A 15,674-nucleotide genomic window follows, 5' to 3' on the forward strand; every position below is an offset into this window, starting at 1 on the left:
AAGGTGATTGTTAGTGTATATTGTTTCTGTTCCTTTCTGGTCTGTTACTTTTAGGCTCTCTCTTTCCTTAGAGGACTCTTTCAATATTTCCTGTAGACTGGTTTGGTGTTTACAAATTCTTTCAGTTTTTGTTTGTCCTGGAAGCTTTTTATCACTCCTCCTATTTTCAATGACAGTCTAGCTGGATATAGTATTCTTGGCTGCTCTGACTTTATCATGCCAGTCCTTTCTGGCCTGCCAGGTCTCTGTGGATAGATCTGCTGCCAAACTAATATTTCCACCATTGTATGTTACAGACCTCTTGCCACAAGCTGCTTTCAGGATTTTCTCTTTGTCACTAACATATGTAAGTTTTACTATTAGACGATGGGGTGTGGACCTATTTTTATTAATTTTGAGGGGAGTTCTCTGTGCCTCCTGGATTTTGATGCTTGTTCCCATTGCCACATTAGGGAAATTCTCTACTATAATTTGCTCTAATATACCTTCTGCCTCCCTCTCTTTCTTCTTCTTCTGGGATCCCAATTATTCTAACATTGTTTCATCTTATGGTATCACTTATCTCTTGAATTCTCCCCTCATGGTCCGGTCATTGTTTGTCTTCCTTTTGCTCAGCTTCATTATTCTCTGTCATTTGGTCTTCTATATCACTAATTCTCTCTTCTGCCTCATTTATCTTAATAGTACGAGCCTCCAGTTTTGGTTGTTTTTTTGTTTTGTTTTGTTTTGTTTTGTTTGCACCTCATTAATAACTTTTTTAGTTCAACTTGGTTAGATTTTAGTTCTTTTATTTCTCCAGAAAGGGATTCTCTAGAATCTTCCATGCTTTTTTTCAAGCCCAGCTAGCACCTTGATAATCATCATTCTGTACTCTAGTTCTGACATATTACTAATGTCGATATTGATTATGTCCCTAGGCCGTTGGTACTGCCTCTTGTTCTTTTTTCTTTTTTTTGTGGTGAGTTTTTCCACCTTATCATTTTATCCAGGTAAGAATAGATGAATGAGAGAACAAAATACTAAAAGGGTAGCAAAGATCCCAGAAAAATATATGCTAACCAAATCATAAGAGACCCAAAACCAGGGGGAGAAGAAAGGGGGGGGCGGAATAGAAAAAAAAGTGTGTGTGTGTGTGTGTGTGTGTGTGTGTGTGTATTAGACTCCTGAATAGAACAGAGCCACCCACTTGATTTTGGGTGTACTCTGGTCTCTTAGAAGAAGCTCCCTCCCAAATTTTTAAAGAAAGAAAAACTTATATGTATACAAAAATAAGGGTAAACATGATGAAGGGATGGAATATGACTGTAAAGATGAAAATTAAGAAAGATCCTAAAAAGGGAATTGATAAGAAGTTGGTTGGGGGGAAAAAAAAGAGGAACGAATGTAATCAGGCTAGAGACTAGAACAAAGCCATGCACGAGATTTAGGGTATAGTTTGATCTATTAGAAGAAATTGTATCTTAAATTTTTAAAGAGAAAAAACCTATATGTATACAAAAAACAAGGTTAAATACAATGAAAGGATTAAATAGGACTATAAGAATAAAAATTTTAACATATTTTAACAAGATATTCATAAGATAAATAGGAAAGAGGAAAAGTCAAAAAATAGAATAAGAAAAGAATAAAATTTTTTAAAGTTACTTTGAAAGACTAAAGGATCATGGGAAAAAGCCATGAATTCTATGTGTTGTTTTCCCCTAGCTCTGGACGTCTACAGTTCTCATTGATCAGTGAACTTTTTCTTGGCTGGATGTTCTTGCTGATCTTCTGGGGGAGGGGCCTCTTGCAGTGATTCTCAAATGTCTTTGCCCAAGGTGGAATTGCACTACCCTTGCCAGGGGCCAGGCTAAGTTATCTGCTTGGGCTGTCTGTAGCTTTTGTTCCATGAATGCTTTCTGTACAGCTTTGGAGGACAAGAATGAGGATGGTGGCCTCCAAATCTCCAGTCTTGGAGGAGTCAAGAGCTCAGGGCCCCAATCCTCAGTGTGCCCTCAGAGAAAAGCAGTCAATTCCTCCCATCTCCCTGGTCTCTGGCTGGGGTCTGTGCTCACCTGGCCTGTGACCAAGTGTTTCTATCTCTGGCTCATGGCCCCATTTGGAGTCTCCAAACCCGGCAGATCCCTGCAGCATGCTCCCACACCACTCCTCCCAAAGGAAGAAGGAGGAGGTCTCTCTGGATCTCCCACTTGTGAGGTCCCTGCTCCAAGAGAAGTCACTCATGACTTGGATCATGGTTTAAGGTAACCCTGAGCTGAGAGTGCACCCCTCAGCTCCTGTCTCTGTAGTCAGCTTCCCTGCTCAGATATCTGAGAGCTCTGCCACACTCCGGCTCCCCTCACCCCCACTACCCCCGGTTTTTCTGTGACTCCCGACATCCTGAAACTGCACTGTACCCATGTGGACGCCATCCCCTGCTTAGCTTCTGGAGCAATGTCCCTCAGTGAAGCAGATTTCTAAAAGTTCCAATTTTGTGCTACACTGCTCTCTCACCTGCCATGAGCCAGCCTCTCCCCCCAGAGTCTATCTTCCCATCTCTTTGGATTCACTTCTCTGCACATCCTGCCTTCTGGAAAGTGGTCAATTTTCTGTTCCTAGAATTGCTGCTTTTGTTCTCTTCTATCTCCTGTTGAATTTGCAGGTGTTCAAAATAGCTTGTTAACTATCTAGTTGAACTCCTGGGACCTGACGATATTTCAGTCTTTTACTCCTCCACCATCTTCCTTCCTCCTGGTTCCATACAAATTTTTAAATTATTTGTTCTAGGTCTACAAAAAAAAAGTCCTTTGAATTTTGATAGGGATTCCATTGAATGTGTACATTGCCTTGAAAGGAATGGACATTTTACCTGAGTTGATTCTTCCAATCCGTGAGCATGGATTATCTTTCCACTTATTTGTGTTGTTTTCAATATCTTTCAAGAGTGTCTTTATAGTTTTCAGTATGCAGGTCTTTTACTTCCTTGATTAAATTTATTCCTAGGTATTTTACTCTTTTTGATACAGTTGTAAATGGGATCATTTCTTAATGGATCTTTCTAATTGTTCATTATTAATGTATAGAAATGCCATATTTATGTAGACTTTTTATACTACAACTTTACTGAATTCATTTTTTCTAATCATTTCTTGAAGATTTTAGGGTTTTCTAAACATAGTATTATGGAATCTACAAATATACTGACTGTTTTTCTTGTTCTTTTCCAGTTTGGATGAGTTTTCTTCCTTTTATTTGTTAGGTTGTTGTAGCTAGAATTTCCAATCTTATATTAAATAAAAGTGGTGAGAGTGGGCATCCTTGTCTTGTTCATGACCTTGATGTAAAGCTTTTAGTTTTTAACCATTAAATATGATGTTAGCTCTGGGTTTGTCATGTATGAATTTTATTGTGTTGAGGTATGTTGCTCCTATACTCACTTTGCTGATGGTTTCTTTTTTTTTTTAATCATCACTGTTTAATTTTATCAAATGGGTTTTCTGCATCTATTGAGAGAACGATGATTTTTATTCATTTTGTTAATGTGGTGTATCATATTAATTGATTTGTGGATATTGAAGCACACTTTCATCCTTAAAATAAATCCCACCTGAACATGGTGTGTGATCCTCTTAATGAATTGTTGAATCTGGCTTGCTAATATTTTGTTGAGAATTTTTTCATCTGTGCTCATCTGGATTATTCGCCTATAATTTCATCTTTTCTCCTGTATTTGTCTGATTTTGGTATCAGGGTAAAGCCAGCCTCATAGAATGAGTTTGGAACCATCCCTTGCTCTTCAATTTTGTGGAATAGTTTGAGACTAGGTTTTTTGGTTTTTTTACTTTTTTTTTTTTATTGTGTTATCTTAGTCACCATGCAGTACATCATTAGTTTTTGTTTTTGTTTTTGTTTTAAATTTTATTTTTTATAAACATATATTTTTATCCCCACAGGTACAGGTCTGTGAATTGCCCGGTTTACACACTTCATAGCACTCACCATAGCACATACCCTCCCCAATGTCGATAACCCCACCCCCCCTCCCAAACCCCCTCCCCCCATCAACCCTCAGTTTGTTTTGTGAGATTAAGAGTCACTTATGGTTTGTCTCCCTCCCAATCCCATCTTGTTTCATTTAATCTTCTCCTACCCCCTCAACCCCCCATGTTGCATCTCCTCTCCCTCATATCAGGGAGATCATATGATAGTTGTCTTTCTCCGATTGACTTATGTCGCTAAGCATGATACCCTCTAGTTCCATTCACGTCGTCGCAAATGGCAAGATTTCATTTCTTTTGATGGCTGCATAGTATTCTATTGTGTATATATACCACATCTTCTTTATCCATTCGTCTATTGATGGACATCTAGGTTCTTTCCATAGTTTGGCTATTATAGACATGGCTGCTATAAACATTCGGGTGCGCATGCCCCTTCGGATCACTACGTTTGTATCTTTAGGGTAAATACCCAGCAGTGCAATTGCTGGGTCATAGGGTAGTTCTATTTTCAACATTTTGAGGAACCTCCATGCTGTTTTCCAGAGTGGTTGCACCAGCTTGCATCCCCACCAACAGTGTAGGAGGGTTCCCCTTTCTCTGCATCCTCGCCAGCATCTGTCATTTCCTGACTTGTTCATTTTAGCCATTCTGACTGGTGTGAGGTGATATCTCATTGTGGTTTTGATTTGTATTTCCCCCATGCCGAGTATTATGGAGTAATTTTTCATGTGTCTGTTGGCCATCTGGATGTCTTCTTTGCAGAAGTGTCTGTTAATGTCCTCTGCCCATTTCTTGATTGGATTATTTGTTCTTTGGGTGTTGAGTTTGCTAAGTTCCTTATAGATTTTGGACACTAGCCCTTTATCTGATATGTCATTTGCAAATATCTTCTCCCATTCTGTCAGTTGTCTTTTGGTTTTGTTAACTGATTCCTTTGCTATGCAAAAGCTTTTGATCTTGATAAAATCCCAAAAGTTCATTTTTGCCCTTGCTTCCCTTGCCTTTGGCGATGTTCCTAGGAAAATGTTGTTACGGCTGAGGTCGAAGAGGTTGCTGCCTGTATTCTCCTCTAGGATTTTGATGGATTCCATTTTCACATTGAGGTCCTTCATCCATTTTGAGTCTATTTTCGTGTGTGGTGTAAAATTTGATCCAATTTCATTTTTCTGCATGTGGCTGTCCAATTTTCCCAACACCATTTATTGAAGAGGCTGTCTTTTTTCCATTGGACATTCTTTCCTGCCTTGTTGAAGATTAGTTGACCATAGAGTTGAGGGTCTATTTCTGAGCTCTCTATTCTGTTCCATTGATCTATGTGTCTGTTTTTGTGCCAGTACCACTCTGTCTTGATGATGACAGCTTTGTAATAGAGCTTGAAGTCCGGAATTGTGTTGCCACCAACTTTGGCTTTCTTTTTCAATATTGCTTTGGCTATTCGAGGTCTTTTCTGGTTCCATATAAATTTTAGGATTATTTGTTCCATTTCTTTGAAAAAAATGGATGGTACTTTGATAGGAATTGCATTAAATGTGTAGATTGCTTTAGGTAGCATAGACATTTTCACAATATTTCTTCTTCCAATCCAGGAACATGGAACATTTTTCCATTTCTTTGTGTCTTCCTCAATTTCTTTCATGAGTACTTTATAGTTTTCTGTGTATAGATTCTTAGTCTCTTTGGTTAGGTTTATTCCTAGGTATCTTATAGTTTTGGGTACAATTGTAAATGGGATGGACTCCTTAATTTCTCTTTCTTCTGTCTTGTTGTTGGTGTAGAGAAATGCAACTGATTTCTGTGCATTGATTTTATATCCTGATGCTTTACTGAATTCCTGTACAAGTTCTAGCAGTTTTGGAGTGGAGTCTTTTGGGTTTTCCACATATAGTATCATATCATCTGCAAAGAGTGATAGTTTGACTGCTTCTTTGCTGATTTGGATGCCTTTAATTTCCTTTTGTTGTCTGATTGCTGAGGCTAGGACTTCTAGTACTATGTTGAAAAGCAGTGGTGATAACGGACATCCCTGCCGTGTTCCTGACCTTAGAGGAAAAGCTTTCAGTTTTTCTCCATTGAGAATGATATTAGCGGTGGGTTTTTCATAGATGGCTTTGATAATACTGAGGTATCCCTACACTTTGAAGAGTTTTGATCAGGAAGGGATGCTGTACTTTGTCAAATGTTTTCTCAGCATCTATGGAGAGTATCATATGGTTCTTGTTCTTTCTTTTATTAATGTGTTGTATCACATTGATTGATTTATGGATGTTGAACCAACCTTGCAACCCTGGAATAAATCCGACTTGGTCATGGTGAATAATCCTTTTAATGTACTGTTGAATCCTATTGGCTAGTATTTTGGTGAGAATTTTGCATCTGTGTTCACTAAGGATATTGGTCTGTAGTTCTCTTTTTTGATGGGATCCTTGTCTGGTTTTGGGATCAATGTGATGCTGGCCTCATAAAATCAGTTTGGAAGTTTTCCTTCCATTTCTATTTTTTTGGAACAGTTTCAGGAGAATAGGAATTAGTTCTTCTTTAAATGTTTGGTAGAATTCCCCCAGGGAAGCCGCCTGGCCCTGGGATTTTGTTTGTTTGGAGATTTTTGATGACTGCTTCAATCTCATTACTGGTTATGGGTCTGTTGAGGCTTTCTATTTCTTCCTGGTTAAGTTGTGGTAGTTTATATGTCTCTAGGAATGCATCCATTTCTTCCATATTGTCAAATTTGTTGGCGTAGAGTTGCTCATAGTATGTTCTTATAATCGTCTGTATTTCTTTGGTGTTCGTTGTGATGTCTCCTCTTTCATTCATGATTTTATTTATTTGGGTCCTTTCTCTTTTCTTTTTGATAAGTCTGGCCAGGGTTTTATCGATCTTATTAATTCTTTCAAAGAACCAGCTCCTAGTTTCCTTGATTTGTTCTATTGTTTTTTTGGTTTCTATTTCATTCATTTCTGCTCTGATCTTTATGATTTCTCTTCTCCTGCTGGGTTTAGGGTTTCTTTCTTGTTCTTTCTCCAGCTCCTTTAGGTGTAGGGTTAGGTTGTGTATCTGAGACCATTCTTGTTTCTTGAGAAAGGCTTGTACCGCTATATATTGTCCTCTCAGGACTGCCTTTGTTGTGTCCCACAGATTTTGAACCGTTGTGTTTTCATTATCATTCATTTCCATGAATTTTTTCAATTCTTCTTTAATTTCCTGGTTGACCCGTTCATTCTTTATAAGGGTGCTGTTTAGTCTCCATGTATTTGGGTTCTTTCCAAATTTCCTCTTGTGATTGAGTTCTAGCTTCAGAGCATTGTGGTCTGAAAATATGCAGGGAATGATCCCATTCTTTTGATAACGGTTGAGACCTGATTTAGGACCGAGGATGTGATCTATTCTGGAGAATGTTCCATGTGCACTAGAGAAGAATGTGTATTCTGTTGCTTTGGGATGAAATGTTCTGAATATATCTGTGATGTCCATCTGGTCCAGTGTATCATTTGAGGCCTTTATTTCCTTGTTGATCTTTTGCTTGGATGATCTGTACATTTTAGTGAGGGGAGTGTTAAAGTCCCCTACTCTTACTGTATTGTTGTTGATGTGTTTTTTGATTTTGTTATTAATTGGTTTATATAGTTGGCTGCTCCCACGTTAGTGGCATAGATATTTAAAATTGTTAGATCTTCTTATTGGACAGACCCTTTGAGTATGATATAGTGTCCTTTCTCATCTCTTATTATAGTCTTTGGCTTAAAATCTAATTGATCTGATATAAGGATTGCCACTCCTGCTTTCTGCTTATGTCCATTAGCATGGTAAGTTGTTTTCCACTCCCTCACTTTAAATCTGGAGGTATCTTTGGGTCTAAAATGAGTTTCTGGTAGGCAACATATTGATGGGTTTTGTTTTTTTTATCTTCTGATACCCTGTGTCTTTTGATTGGGACATTTAGCCCATTAACATTCAGGGTAACTATTGAGAGATATGAATTTAGTGCCATTGTATTGCCTGTAAGGTGACTGTTATTGTATATTGTTTCTGTTCCTTTCTGATCTACTACTTTTTGGGCCTCTCTTTGCTTAGAGGACCCCTTTCAATATTTCCTGTAGAGCTGGTTTGGTGTTGCAAATTCTTTCAGTTTTTGTTTGTCCTGGAAGCTTTTAATCTCTCCTTCTGTTTTCAATGATAGCCTAGCTGGATATAGTATTCTTGGCTGCATGTTTTTCTCGTTTACTGCTCTGAATATATCATGCCAGCTCTTTCTGGCCTGCCAGGTCTCTGGATAAGTCTGCTGCCAAACTAATATTTTTATCATTGTATGTTATAGACTTCTTTTCCTGGGCTGCTTTCAGGATTTTCTCTTTGTCACTAAGACTTGTAAATTTTACTATTAGGTGATGGGGTGTGGACCTATTCTTGTTGATTTTGAGGGGGGTTCTCTGCACCTCCTGGATTTTGATGCTTGTTCCCTTTGCCATATTGGGGAAATTCTCTCCAATAATTCTCTCCAATATACCTTCTGCTCCCCTCTCTCTTTCTTCTTCTTCTGGAATCCAATTATTCGAATGTTGTTTTGTCTTATGGTGTCACTTATCTCTCCAATTCTCCCCTCATGGTCCAGTAGCTGTTTGTCCCTCTTTTGCTCAGCTTTATTCTCTGTCATTTGGTCTTCTATATCGCTAATTCTTTCTTCTGCCTCATTTATCCTAGCAGTGAGAGCCTCCATTTTTTATTGCACCTCATTAATAGTTTTTTTTATTTCAACTTGGTTAGATTTTAGTTCTTTTTTTTTGTCAGAAAGGGCTTTTATATCTCCCGAGAGGGTTTCTCTAATATCTTCCATGCCTTTTTCGAGCCCGGCTAGAACCTTGAGAAATGTCATTCTGAACTCTAGATCTGACATATTACCAATGTCTGTATTGATTAGGTCCCTAGCCTTTGGTACTGCCTCTTGTTCTTTTTTTTTGTGGTGAATTTTTCCGCTTTGTCATTTTGTCCAGGTAAGAGTATATGAAGGAGCAAGTAAAATACTAAAAGGGTGGCAACAACCCCAGGAAAATATGCTTTAGCCAAATCAGAAGAGATCCCAAATCGTGAGGGGGGGAGAAAGGTTCAGAAAGAGGTTCAGAAAGATAAAACAAAAAACAAAAACAATTTAAAAAAAGAAAACGAATAAAGAAAAAATATAAAAAAGTAAATATATATATATATATATATATATATATATATTAGATAAACTAGTTAAAGTTAAAAAAGAAAAGGGTAAAAGTTAAAAAAAATTTTGGCAGAAGAAGAGAAAAAAAATTGAAAAAGAAAAAATTTAAATTAACTGCAAGGCTAAGGAATCATGGGGAGAAAGCCATGAGTTCCGTGCTTTGCTTTCTCCTCCTCTGGAATTCCGATGCTCTCCTTGGTATTGAAACTGCACCCCTTGGTAGGTGAACTTGGTCCTGGCTAGGTTTCTTGTTGCTCTTCTGGGGGAGGGGCCTTTTGTAGTGATTCTCAAGTGTCTGCACCAGGTGGAATTGCACCGCCCTTACCAGGGGCTGGGCTGAGTAATCCGCTCAGGTTTGCTTTCGGGAGTTTTTGTTCCCTGAGCGCTTTCCATAGCGTTCCTGAGGACGGGAATGAAGATGGCGGCCTCCCGGTCTCCGGCCCAGAGGAGCCGAGAAACCGGGGCCCCACTCCTCAGTGCGCCCTCAGAGAACAGCGCCCAATTACTCCGGTCACCCTGGCCTCTGGACGTGCTCCAAGCTGAAATGAATACTGAGGGCAGTTCAAGGTAACCCCGAGATTAGAGCTCACTCCTCAGCTCTGTCTCTGTAGCCGGCTTCCCCGTTCTAATACCTGCAAGCTCTGTGACACTCAGACACCCCCGATCCTTCTGTGACCCTGTGGGACCTGAGGCCGCGCTCACCCTGCCTGGGCTTCACCCTGGTTAGGCCTCTGGAGCGATGTCCCTCAGTGGAACAGACTTTTAAAAGTCCTGATTTTGTGCTCCATTGCTCCGCCGCTTGCCGGGAGCTGGCCCCTCCCCCCGCTGTCTATCCTCCTGTCGCTTTGGATTCACTTCTCCGCCAGTCCTACCTTTCAGAAAGTGGTTGATTTTCTGTTTCTAGAATTGCTGTTCTTCTTCTCTTCGATCTCGCGTTGGATTTGTAGGTGTTTGCAATCTTTAGATAAGCTATCTAGCTGATCTCCTGCTGCCTGAAGTAGTCTCAGCCTTCTACTTCTCCGCCATCTTGACTCGTCCCCGCTGAGACTAGGTTTTAACTTTTCTTTAAAATTTGGTAGAATTCATCTGGTAGATGCTCTCTGGTCTTAGACTTTTGTTTGTTGGAAGGGTTTTTAATTAGTGATTCAATTTCATTTCTAGTAATCCATTTGTTAACATTTCCTTTTTCTTCCTGCTCCAGTCTTGGAACATTGTATATTTTTAGGAATTGTTCATTTTTATATATTAATTCTAGATTGTCCAATTTGTTGGTGTATAATTATTCTAGTAACCTCTTATGACCCTTTTTGATTCCTCTTTCATTTTCAGTTTTATTTATTTGGTCCCTCTTTCCTTTTTTTATATGTCAGGGTAAAGATTTATCCATTTTGTTTATCTTTTCAAAAAACTAGCTCTTAGTTTCATTGATTTTTTTCTATTTTTTCAGTCTCTGTTCCATTTATTTCTACTCTACTAACTTTGAGCTTTGTTTCTTCTTTTTTTTTAGTTCTTTTAGGTGTAAATTTGGATTACTTATTTGAGATTGTTCTTATGTCTTGGAGTAAACCTGTATCACTATAAATTTCTGTCATAGATTTGCTTTTGTTGTATCCCATAGATTTTGGAACACTGTGTTTCTATTTTCATTTGTCTGTATTTTCTGTTTTCTCTGTGACTCCTTTACTGACCCATTAGTTGTTTAGTAGCATGTTGGTTAGCCTCCACATTTTTGTGGGTTTTTTCCAGTATTCCTCTTGTAAATGATTTCTCTTTTCACACTGTTGTGATCAGAAAAGATGTTTGCTCTGACTTTAATCTTCTTAAATTCATTGAGACCTGTTTTGTGGCCTAATGTGAACTATCCTGGAGAGTGTTCTATGTGCACTTGAGAATAATGTGTATTTCACTGTTTTTGGATAGGATGTCCTCCATGTGTATATGTATGCACGTGTGTGTGTGTGTGTATTCATATACCCATCTGGCCTAATGTGTCATGTAAAACCAATTTTGCTTATTGATTTTCTGTCTGGATGATCTATCCACTGATGTACATAGAGTATTAAAGTTCACTGCTATTATGTATTACTGTCATTTTCTCCTTCTATTTCTGTTACTGCTTGCTTTATGTATCTTGGTGCCCCTATGTTGGGTATATAGATATTTGGAAGTATTATCTCCTCTTGTTGAATTAATACTTTTATCATTATGTAATGCCCTTGTTTGGCACTTGTTACAGGCTTTGTTTTTAAGTTTATTTTGTCTGATATAAGTATTGCTTTTCCACCCTTTCACTTTCATTCTCTATGTTTCTATAGGTCTGATGTGAGTCTCTTGTAGAAAGACCAGAAATGAGTCTTGTTTATCCATTCAGTTACTATATGTCTTTGATTGGACTATTTAGTACATTTAAATGTAAATTATTGATAGATGTGTACTTACTGCCATTTTGTTGCTTTCTTTCTAGTTTCTGTAGTTCTCTGTTTCTGTCTTTTTCTTCTTATTCTCTTTCCTCATAATTTGATGACTCTCTTTAATGCTATGCTTAGATTCTTTTCTGTTTACTTTTTGTGTACCTGTAACAGTTTTTTGGCTTGTGGTTACCATGAGATTCTTATATAATATCCTCAGTCACTAGTAGTCTATTTGAAGCTGATGGTCACTTAAATTCAAATGCATTCTAAAAGCACAAAATTTTTATTCCCCTTCCACATTTTATGTATATAACATCACATTTTATACCTTTTTGGGTATCTCTTAACTGATTATTTTAGATATAACTGGTTTTACTAATTTTGTCTTTTAACCTTCATACTAGCTTTTTTCTTTTTTCTTTTTGAGAAAAAAAGAAAGTAAAAGCAGGGGCGGTCAGAGGGAGAAGAAGAGAGAGAATCTTAAGCAGGTTCTGTGCCCAGCACAGAGCCCAGTGTAGGACTTGATCTCATGATCCTGAGAACATGACCTGAGCTGTACTCAAGAGTCAGATGCTTAACTGACGGAGCCACTCAGGCACTCCCATACTGGTTTTATAAGTGATCTACTACCTTTACTATTTGCTTTTTCTAGGGAAATTTTTCCTTTCATAATTTTCTTATTTCTAGTTATGGGTTGTTTTTTGTTTGTTTGTTTGTTTCCATTTAGAGAAGTCCCTGTAACATTGCTTATAAGGCTGGTTTTAATGGTGATCAACTCCTTCAATTTTTGCTTGTCTGGGAAACTATCTCTCCTTCAACTCCGAGTGATAATCTTGTTGGGTATAGCAGTCTCGGTTTTAAGTTTTTTCCTTTCAGCACTTTGAATATATTGTGTCACTCCCTACTGGTCTCCAAAGTTTCTGCTGAAAAATCAGCTTATAATCTTGTGGGGTTGTCCTTCTATATAACTAGTTGTTTTTCTTTTGCTGCTTTTATAATTCTTCTTTTTTTTTAAGATTTTAGTTATTTATTTGACAGAGATTCCAAGTAGGCAGAGAGGCAGGAAGAGAGAGAGAAGGAAGCAGGCTCCCTAATGAGCAGAGAGCCCGATGTGGAGCTCGATCCCAGGATCCTGGGATCATGACCTGAGCCAAAGGCAGAGGCTTTAACCCACTGAGCCACCCAGGCGCCCCTATAATTCTTTAATATGAGACATTTTGATGATAATATGTCTTGGTGTGGTTCTCTTTGAGCTCATTTCATGTGGGATTGCCTGTACTTCCTAGATTTGTATGTCTACTTTCTTTGCCATGGTAGTGAAGTTTTCAGCTACTGTCTCTTCAACTAGATTTTCTATCCCTCTTTCTCTCTCTTCTTTTGGGATCCTTATAATACAAACGTTATTATACTTGCTGTTGTCCCATAGGTCCCTTAAATTATCATTTTTAATTATTCTTTCTTTTTGCTGTGCCAGTTGGATGACTTCCCCTACTCTGTCTTTCAAATAGCTGATCCATTCTACATCATCTAATCTGCTGTTGATTCCCTTTCATTTCATATTTTTCATATTTTTCATTTCAGTTACTGATTTCATATTTCATATTTTTCATTTCAGTTACTGTTTTCTTCAGTTCTGATTTGTTGTTTTTTTGGTTATTTTTTGTCTTCTCTTTGTTGAGATTTTCATTGTATTCATCAATTCTTCTCCTGAGTTTGGTAGACATCTTTATAACAGTTACTTTGAACTCTTTATCTGGTAGATTGTTTTACTCCATTTTGGTCTTGTTCTTTTGTTTGAAACACATTCCTCTATCTCCCCATTTTGCCAAACTCTGTTTTTGGTTATGTTTTAAGTATATCCAATTATATCTCCCAGTCATGAAGGAGTGGCTCTAGGTGGAAGATGTCCTATAAGGCCCAGTTGTACAAACCCCCCAAGTCACTTAAGCCAAGTACTTCAAAGGTGTCCCCTGTCTAGGCTGCATATACTCTCCTGTTACTGCTGGGCTGTAGTTGGTACAAATTTGCTGGTGTGTAGAGCTGTCCTCCAGCATGGCTGTCTGTGACGCCTGGTTACAATGGTTGCAGGTGCACTGGCATGTATGGTTGGCCCTCAGTGCAGCTGGCTGTGAGGCTAGGCTGCCACAGCTACATGTGTGTTGGTGGGTGGGACAAGCCTCTGGCTATAAGGCTGCAAGATATGATCAGAATTGTTGCAGGTGCTCTAGTGTATAGGGACTGGTCCCCATGATGGGGGCTATGTAGAAGGGGTGCCAGTACTGACAAAGGCTGCCTACTGGGTGCGGCACAGCAGAGAGCCTCTTAGGAGATCACTGACCAGGCAGGTTGGACAGGTGGGGTGAGTGGTGCCACTATGGTAGATGGAGAGCATTAGTACCTACCAGCACCAGGACAGCTAGGTAGAGGGGAGTGGGGAAAAAATGGCATCCACCAGCACATTCATCCCTGAAGAAAGTCCCAACAGATCTCTGCCCCTCTAGGACACAGAAAATGAATCCCCTTTACATGTAAAGCATGAGATTTTCAAACTGCCACCCCTGTGCTTGGACCTGGAGTGAGATTTTGCATATGACCTTTTAGAGAAAAATCCTGATTTCCTACTCTCCTTTGCCTCTCCTGGAATTAAAGCTCCCTGGTTTCCAAAGCTAGACATTATGGGGGCTCATCTTCCTAATGCTGGTCCTCCAGGCTAGGAAGCCTAATGTGAGGCCTAGACCCACCCCCACCCCCTCCCCCGATTCCTTAGTGAGGGCCTCTACAGTTGTGATATTCCTCCCATTTACAAACTGCTAAGTCAGGAGTATGGGTTCCAACTTATCTGCATTGCTACCCCTCCTACCCATCTCAATGTTGATTTTCCTTTATACCCTTAGTTGTGTAAAATATGTTCTTCCAGGCCTCAGGTCATTCTCAGAGAGGGATTGTTTTATATGTAGTTGTAGTTTTTGTGTTTCCATGGGAGAAGATTAGCTTTTCCTATTCCACCATCTTGATCCAGCTCTCTGGTGTAACTGTAGATGTTTCCTAAGTTTCTCTTAAAATGATTTCTTTAGTGCATGTCATGGATAGACACTTTCCATCCATTCTAACCTCCTTCTAGAGCCTTCCTGCACTGGTGAGACCAAAAAGATAACATCTGCATTTCCCAGACTCACTTATAGCTAGGGATCAGAGTATTTCAGGTTCTACCCTTTTGGTGCCTTGGTGTGAGACTTAGAATATGAAAAATAAGATAGAGGTCATTTTTCTGTGGTTTCTATTGTCCCTGCCATCTTGCACCATTGTGGAGGTATGTGGTTTATCTGAGGCAGCCTCCCCATCTTGACTCTTTCCTAAATGTACTGCTTCCTCATCTTAGAAAACGGAGGAGCCCTCCTTGTAACCTGCATCGTGACTCTTGAAGACATCCAAGTTATCTGAAGCTAGAGTTTCTTTCCCAATGATTCTAAAAATCATTTAACAACTTATTTTTTTTAAATCCCCTTTGCTTAGGGACACCTGGGTGGCTCAGTTAGTTGGACGACTGCCTTCGGCTCAGGTCATGATCCCGGAATCCCGGGATCGAGTCGCACATCAGGCTCCCAGCTCCATGGGGAGTCTGCTTCTCCCTCTGACCTTCTCCTAGCTCATGCTCTTTCTGTCTCTCTCTCAAATAAATAAATAAAATCTTTAAAAAAAAAATCCCCTTTGCTTAAACTAACCACAGTGGATTCTGTGCTCTTTCATGAAACTCTGGCCAGCACAGTCTCTCATAAACATTTCATTTTCCAGTCCACATCTATTACCTTCACCAAGAAGTCTATTATTTCGTAAGCTTTTTCTGACATTCAGTTCAATTTTCCTTGTCCTTTGTTTTCATAATTAATTGGTACTATCTCACCCTGTCATAATCATTTACCATTCATACTATTTTGGTCTCTTAAAATAATGTTCCTAATAAATGTATTAGTAGGCTGTTATTTCAATTTCCTTAGTATTACTTAGCTCAAGAATATACTGTCAATTCCTTTCAGTACTCCTTTAACTCACCAACCTTAAATATGTTTTTGCAAACTTCCTCCT

General features: G+C 38.9%; 1 protein-coding gene across 1 annotated transcript in view; it reads left to right on the plus strand.

Moving 5' to 3' along the window:
• Window positions 1–15,674, plus strand: part of CPA6 (carboxypeptidase A6) — a 370,507-nt gene that overhangs the window by 321,145 nt on the left and 33,688 nt on the right. The gene's annotated exons all lie outside the window — the stretch shown is intronic.

This window comes from Lutra lutra, chromosome 4 (genome assembly GCF_902655055.1).
Source record: "Lutra lutra chromosome 4, mLutLut1.2, whole genome shotgun sequence".
Classification (NCBI taxonomy): Eukaryota; Metazoa; Chordata; class Mammalia; order Carnivora; family Mustelidae; genus Lutra; species Lutra lutra.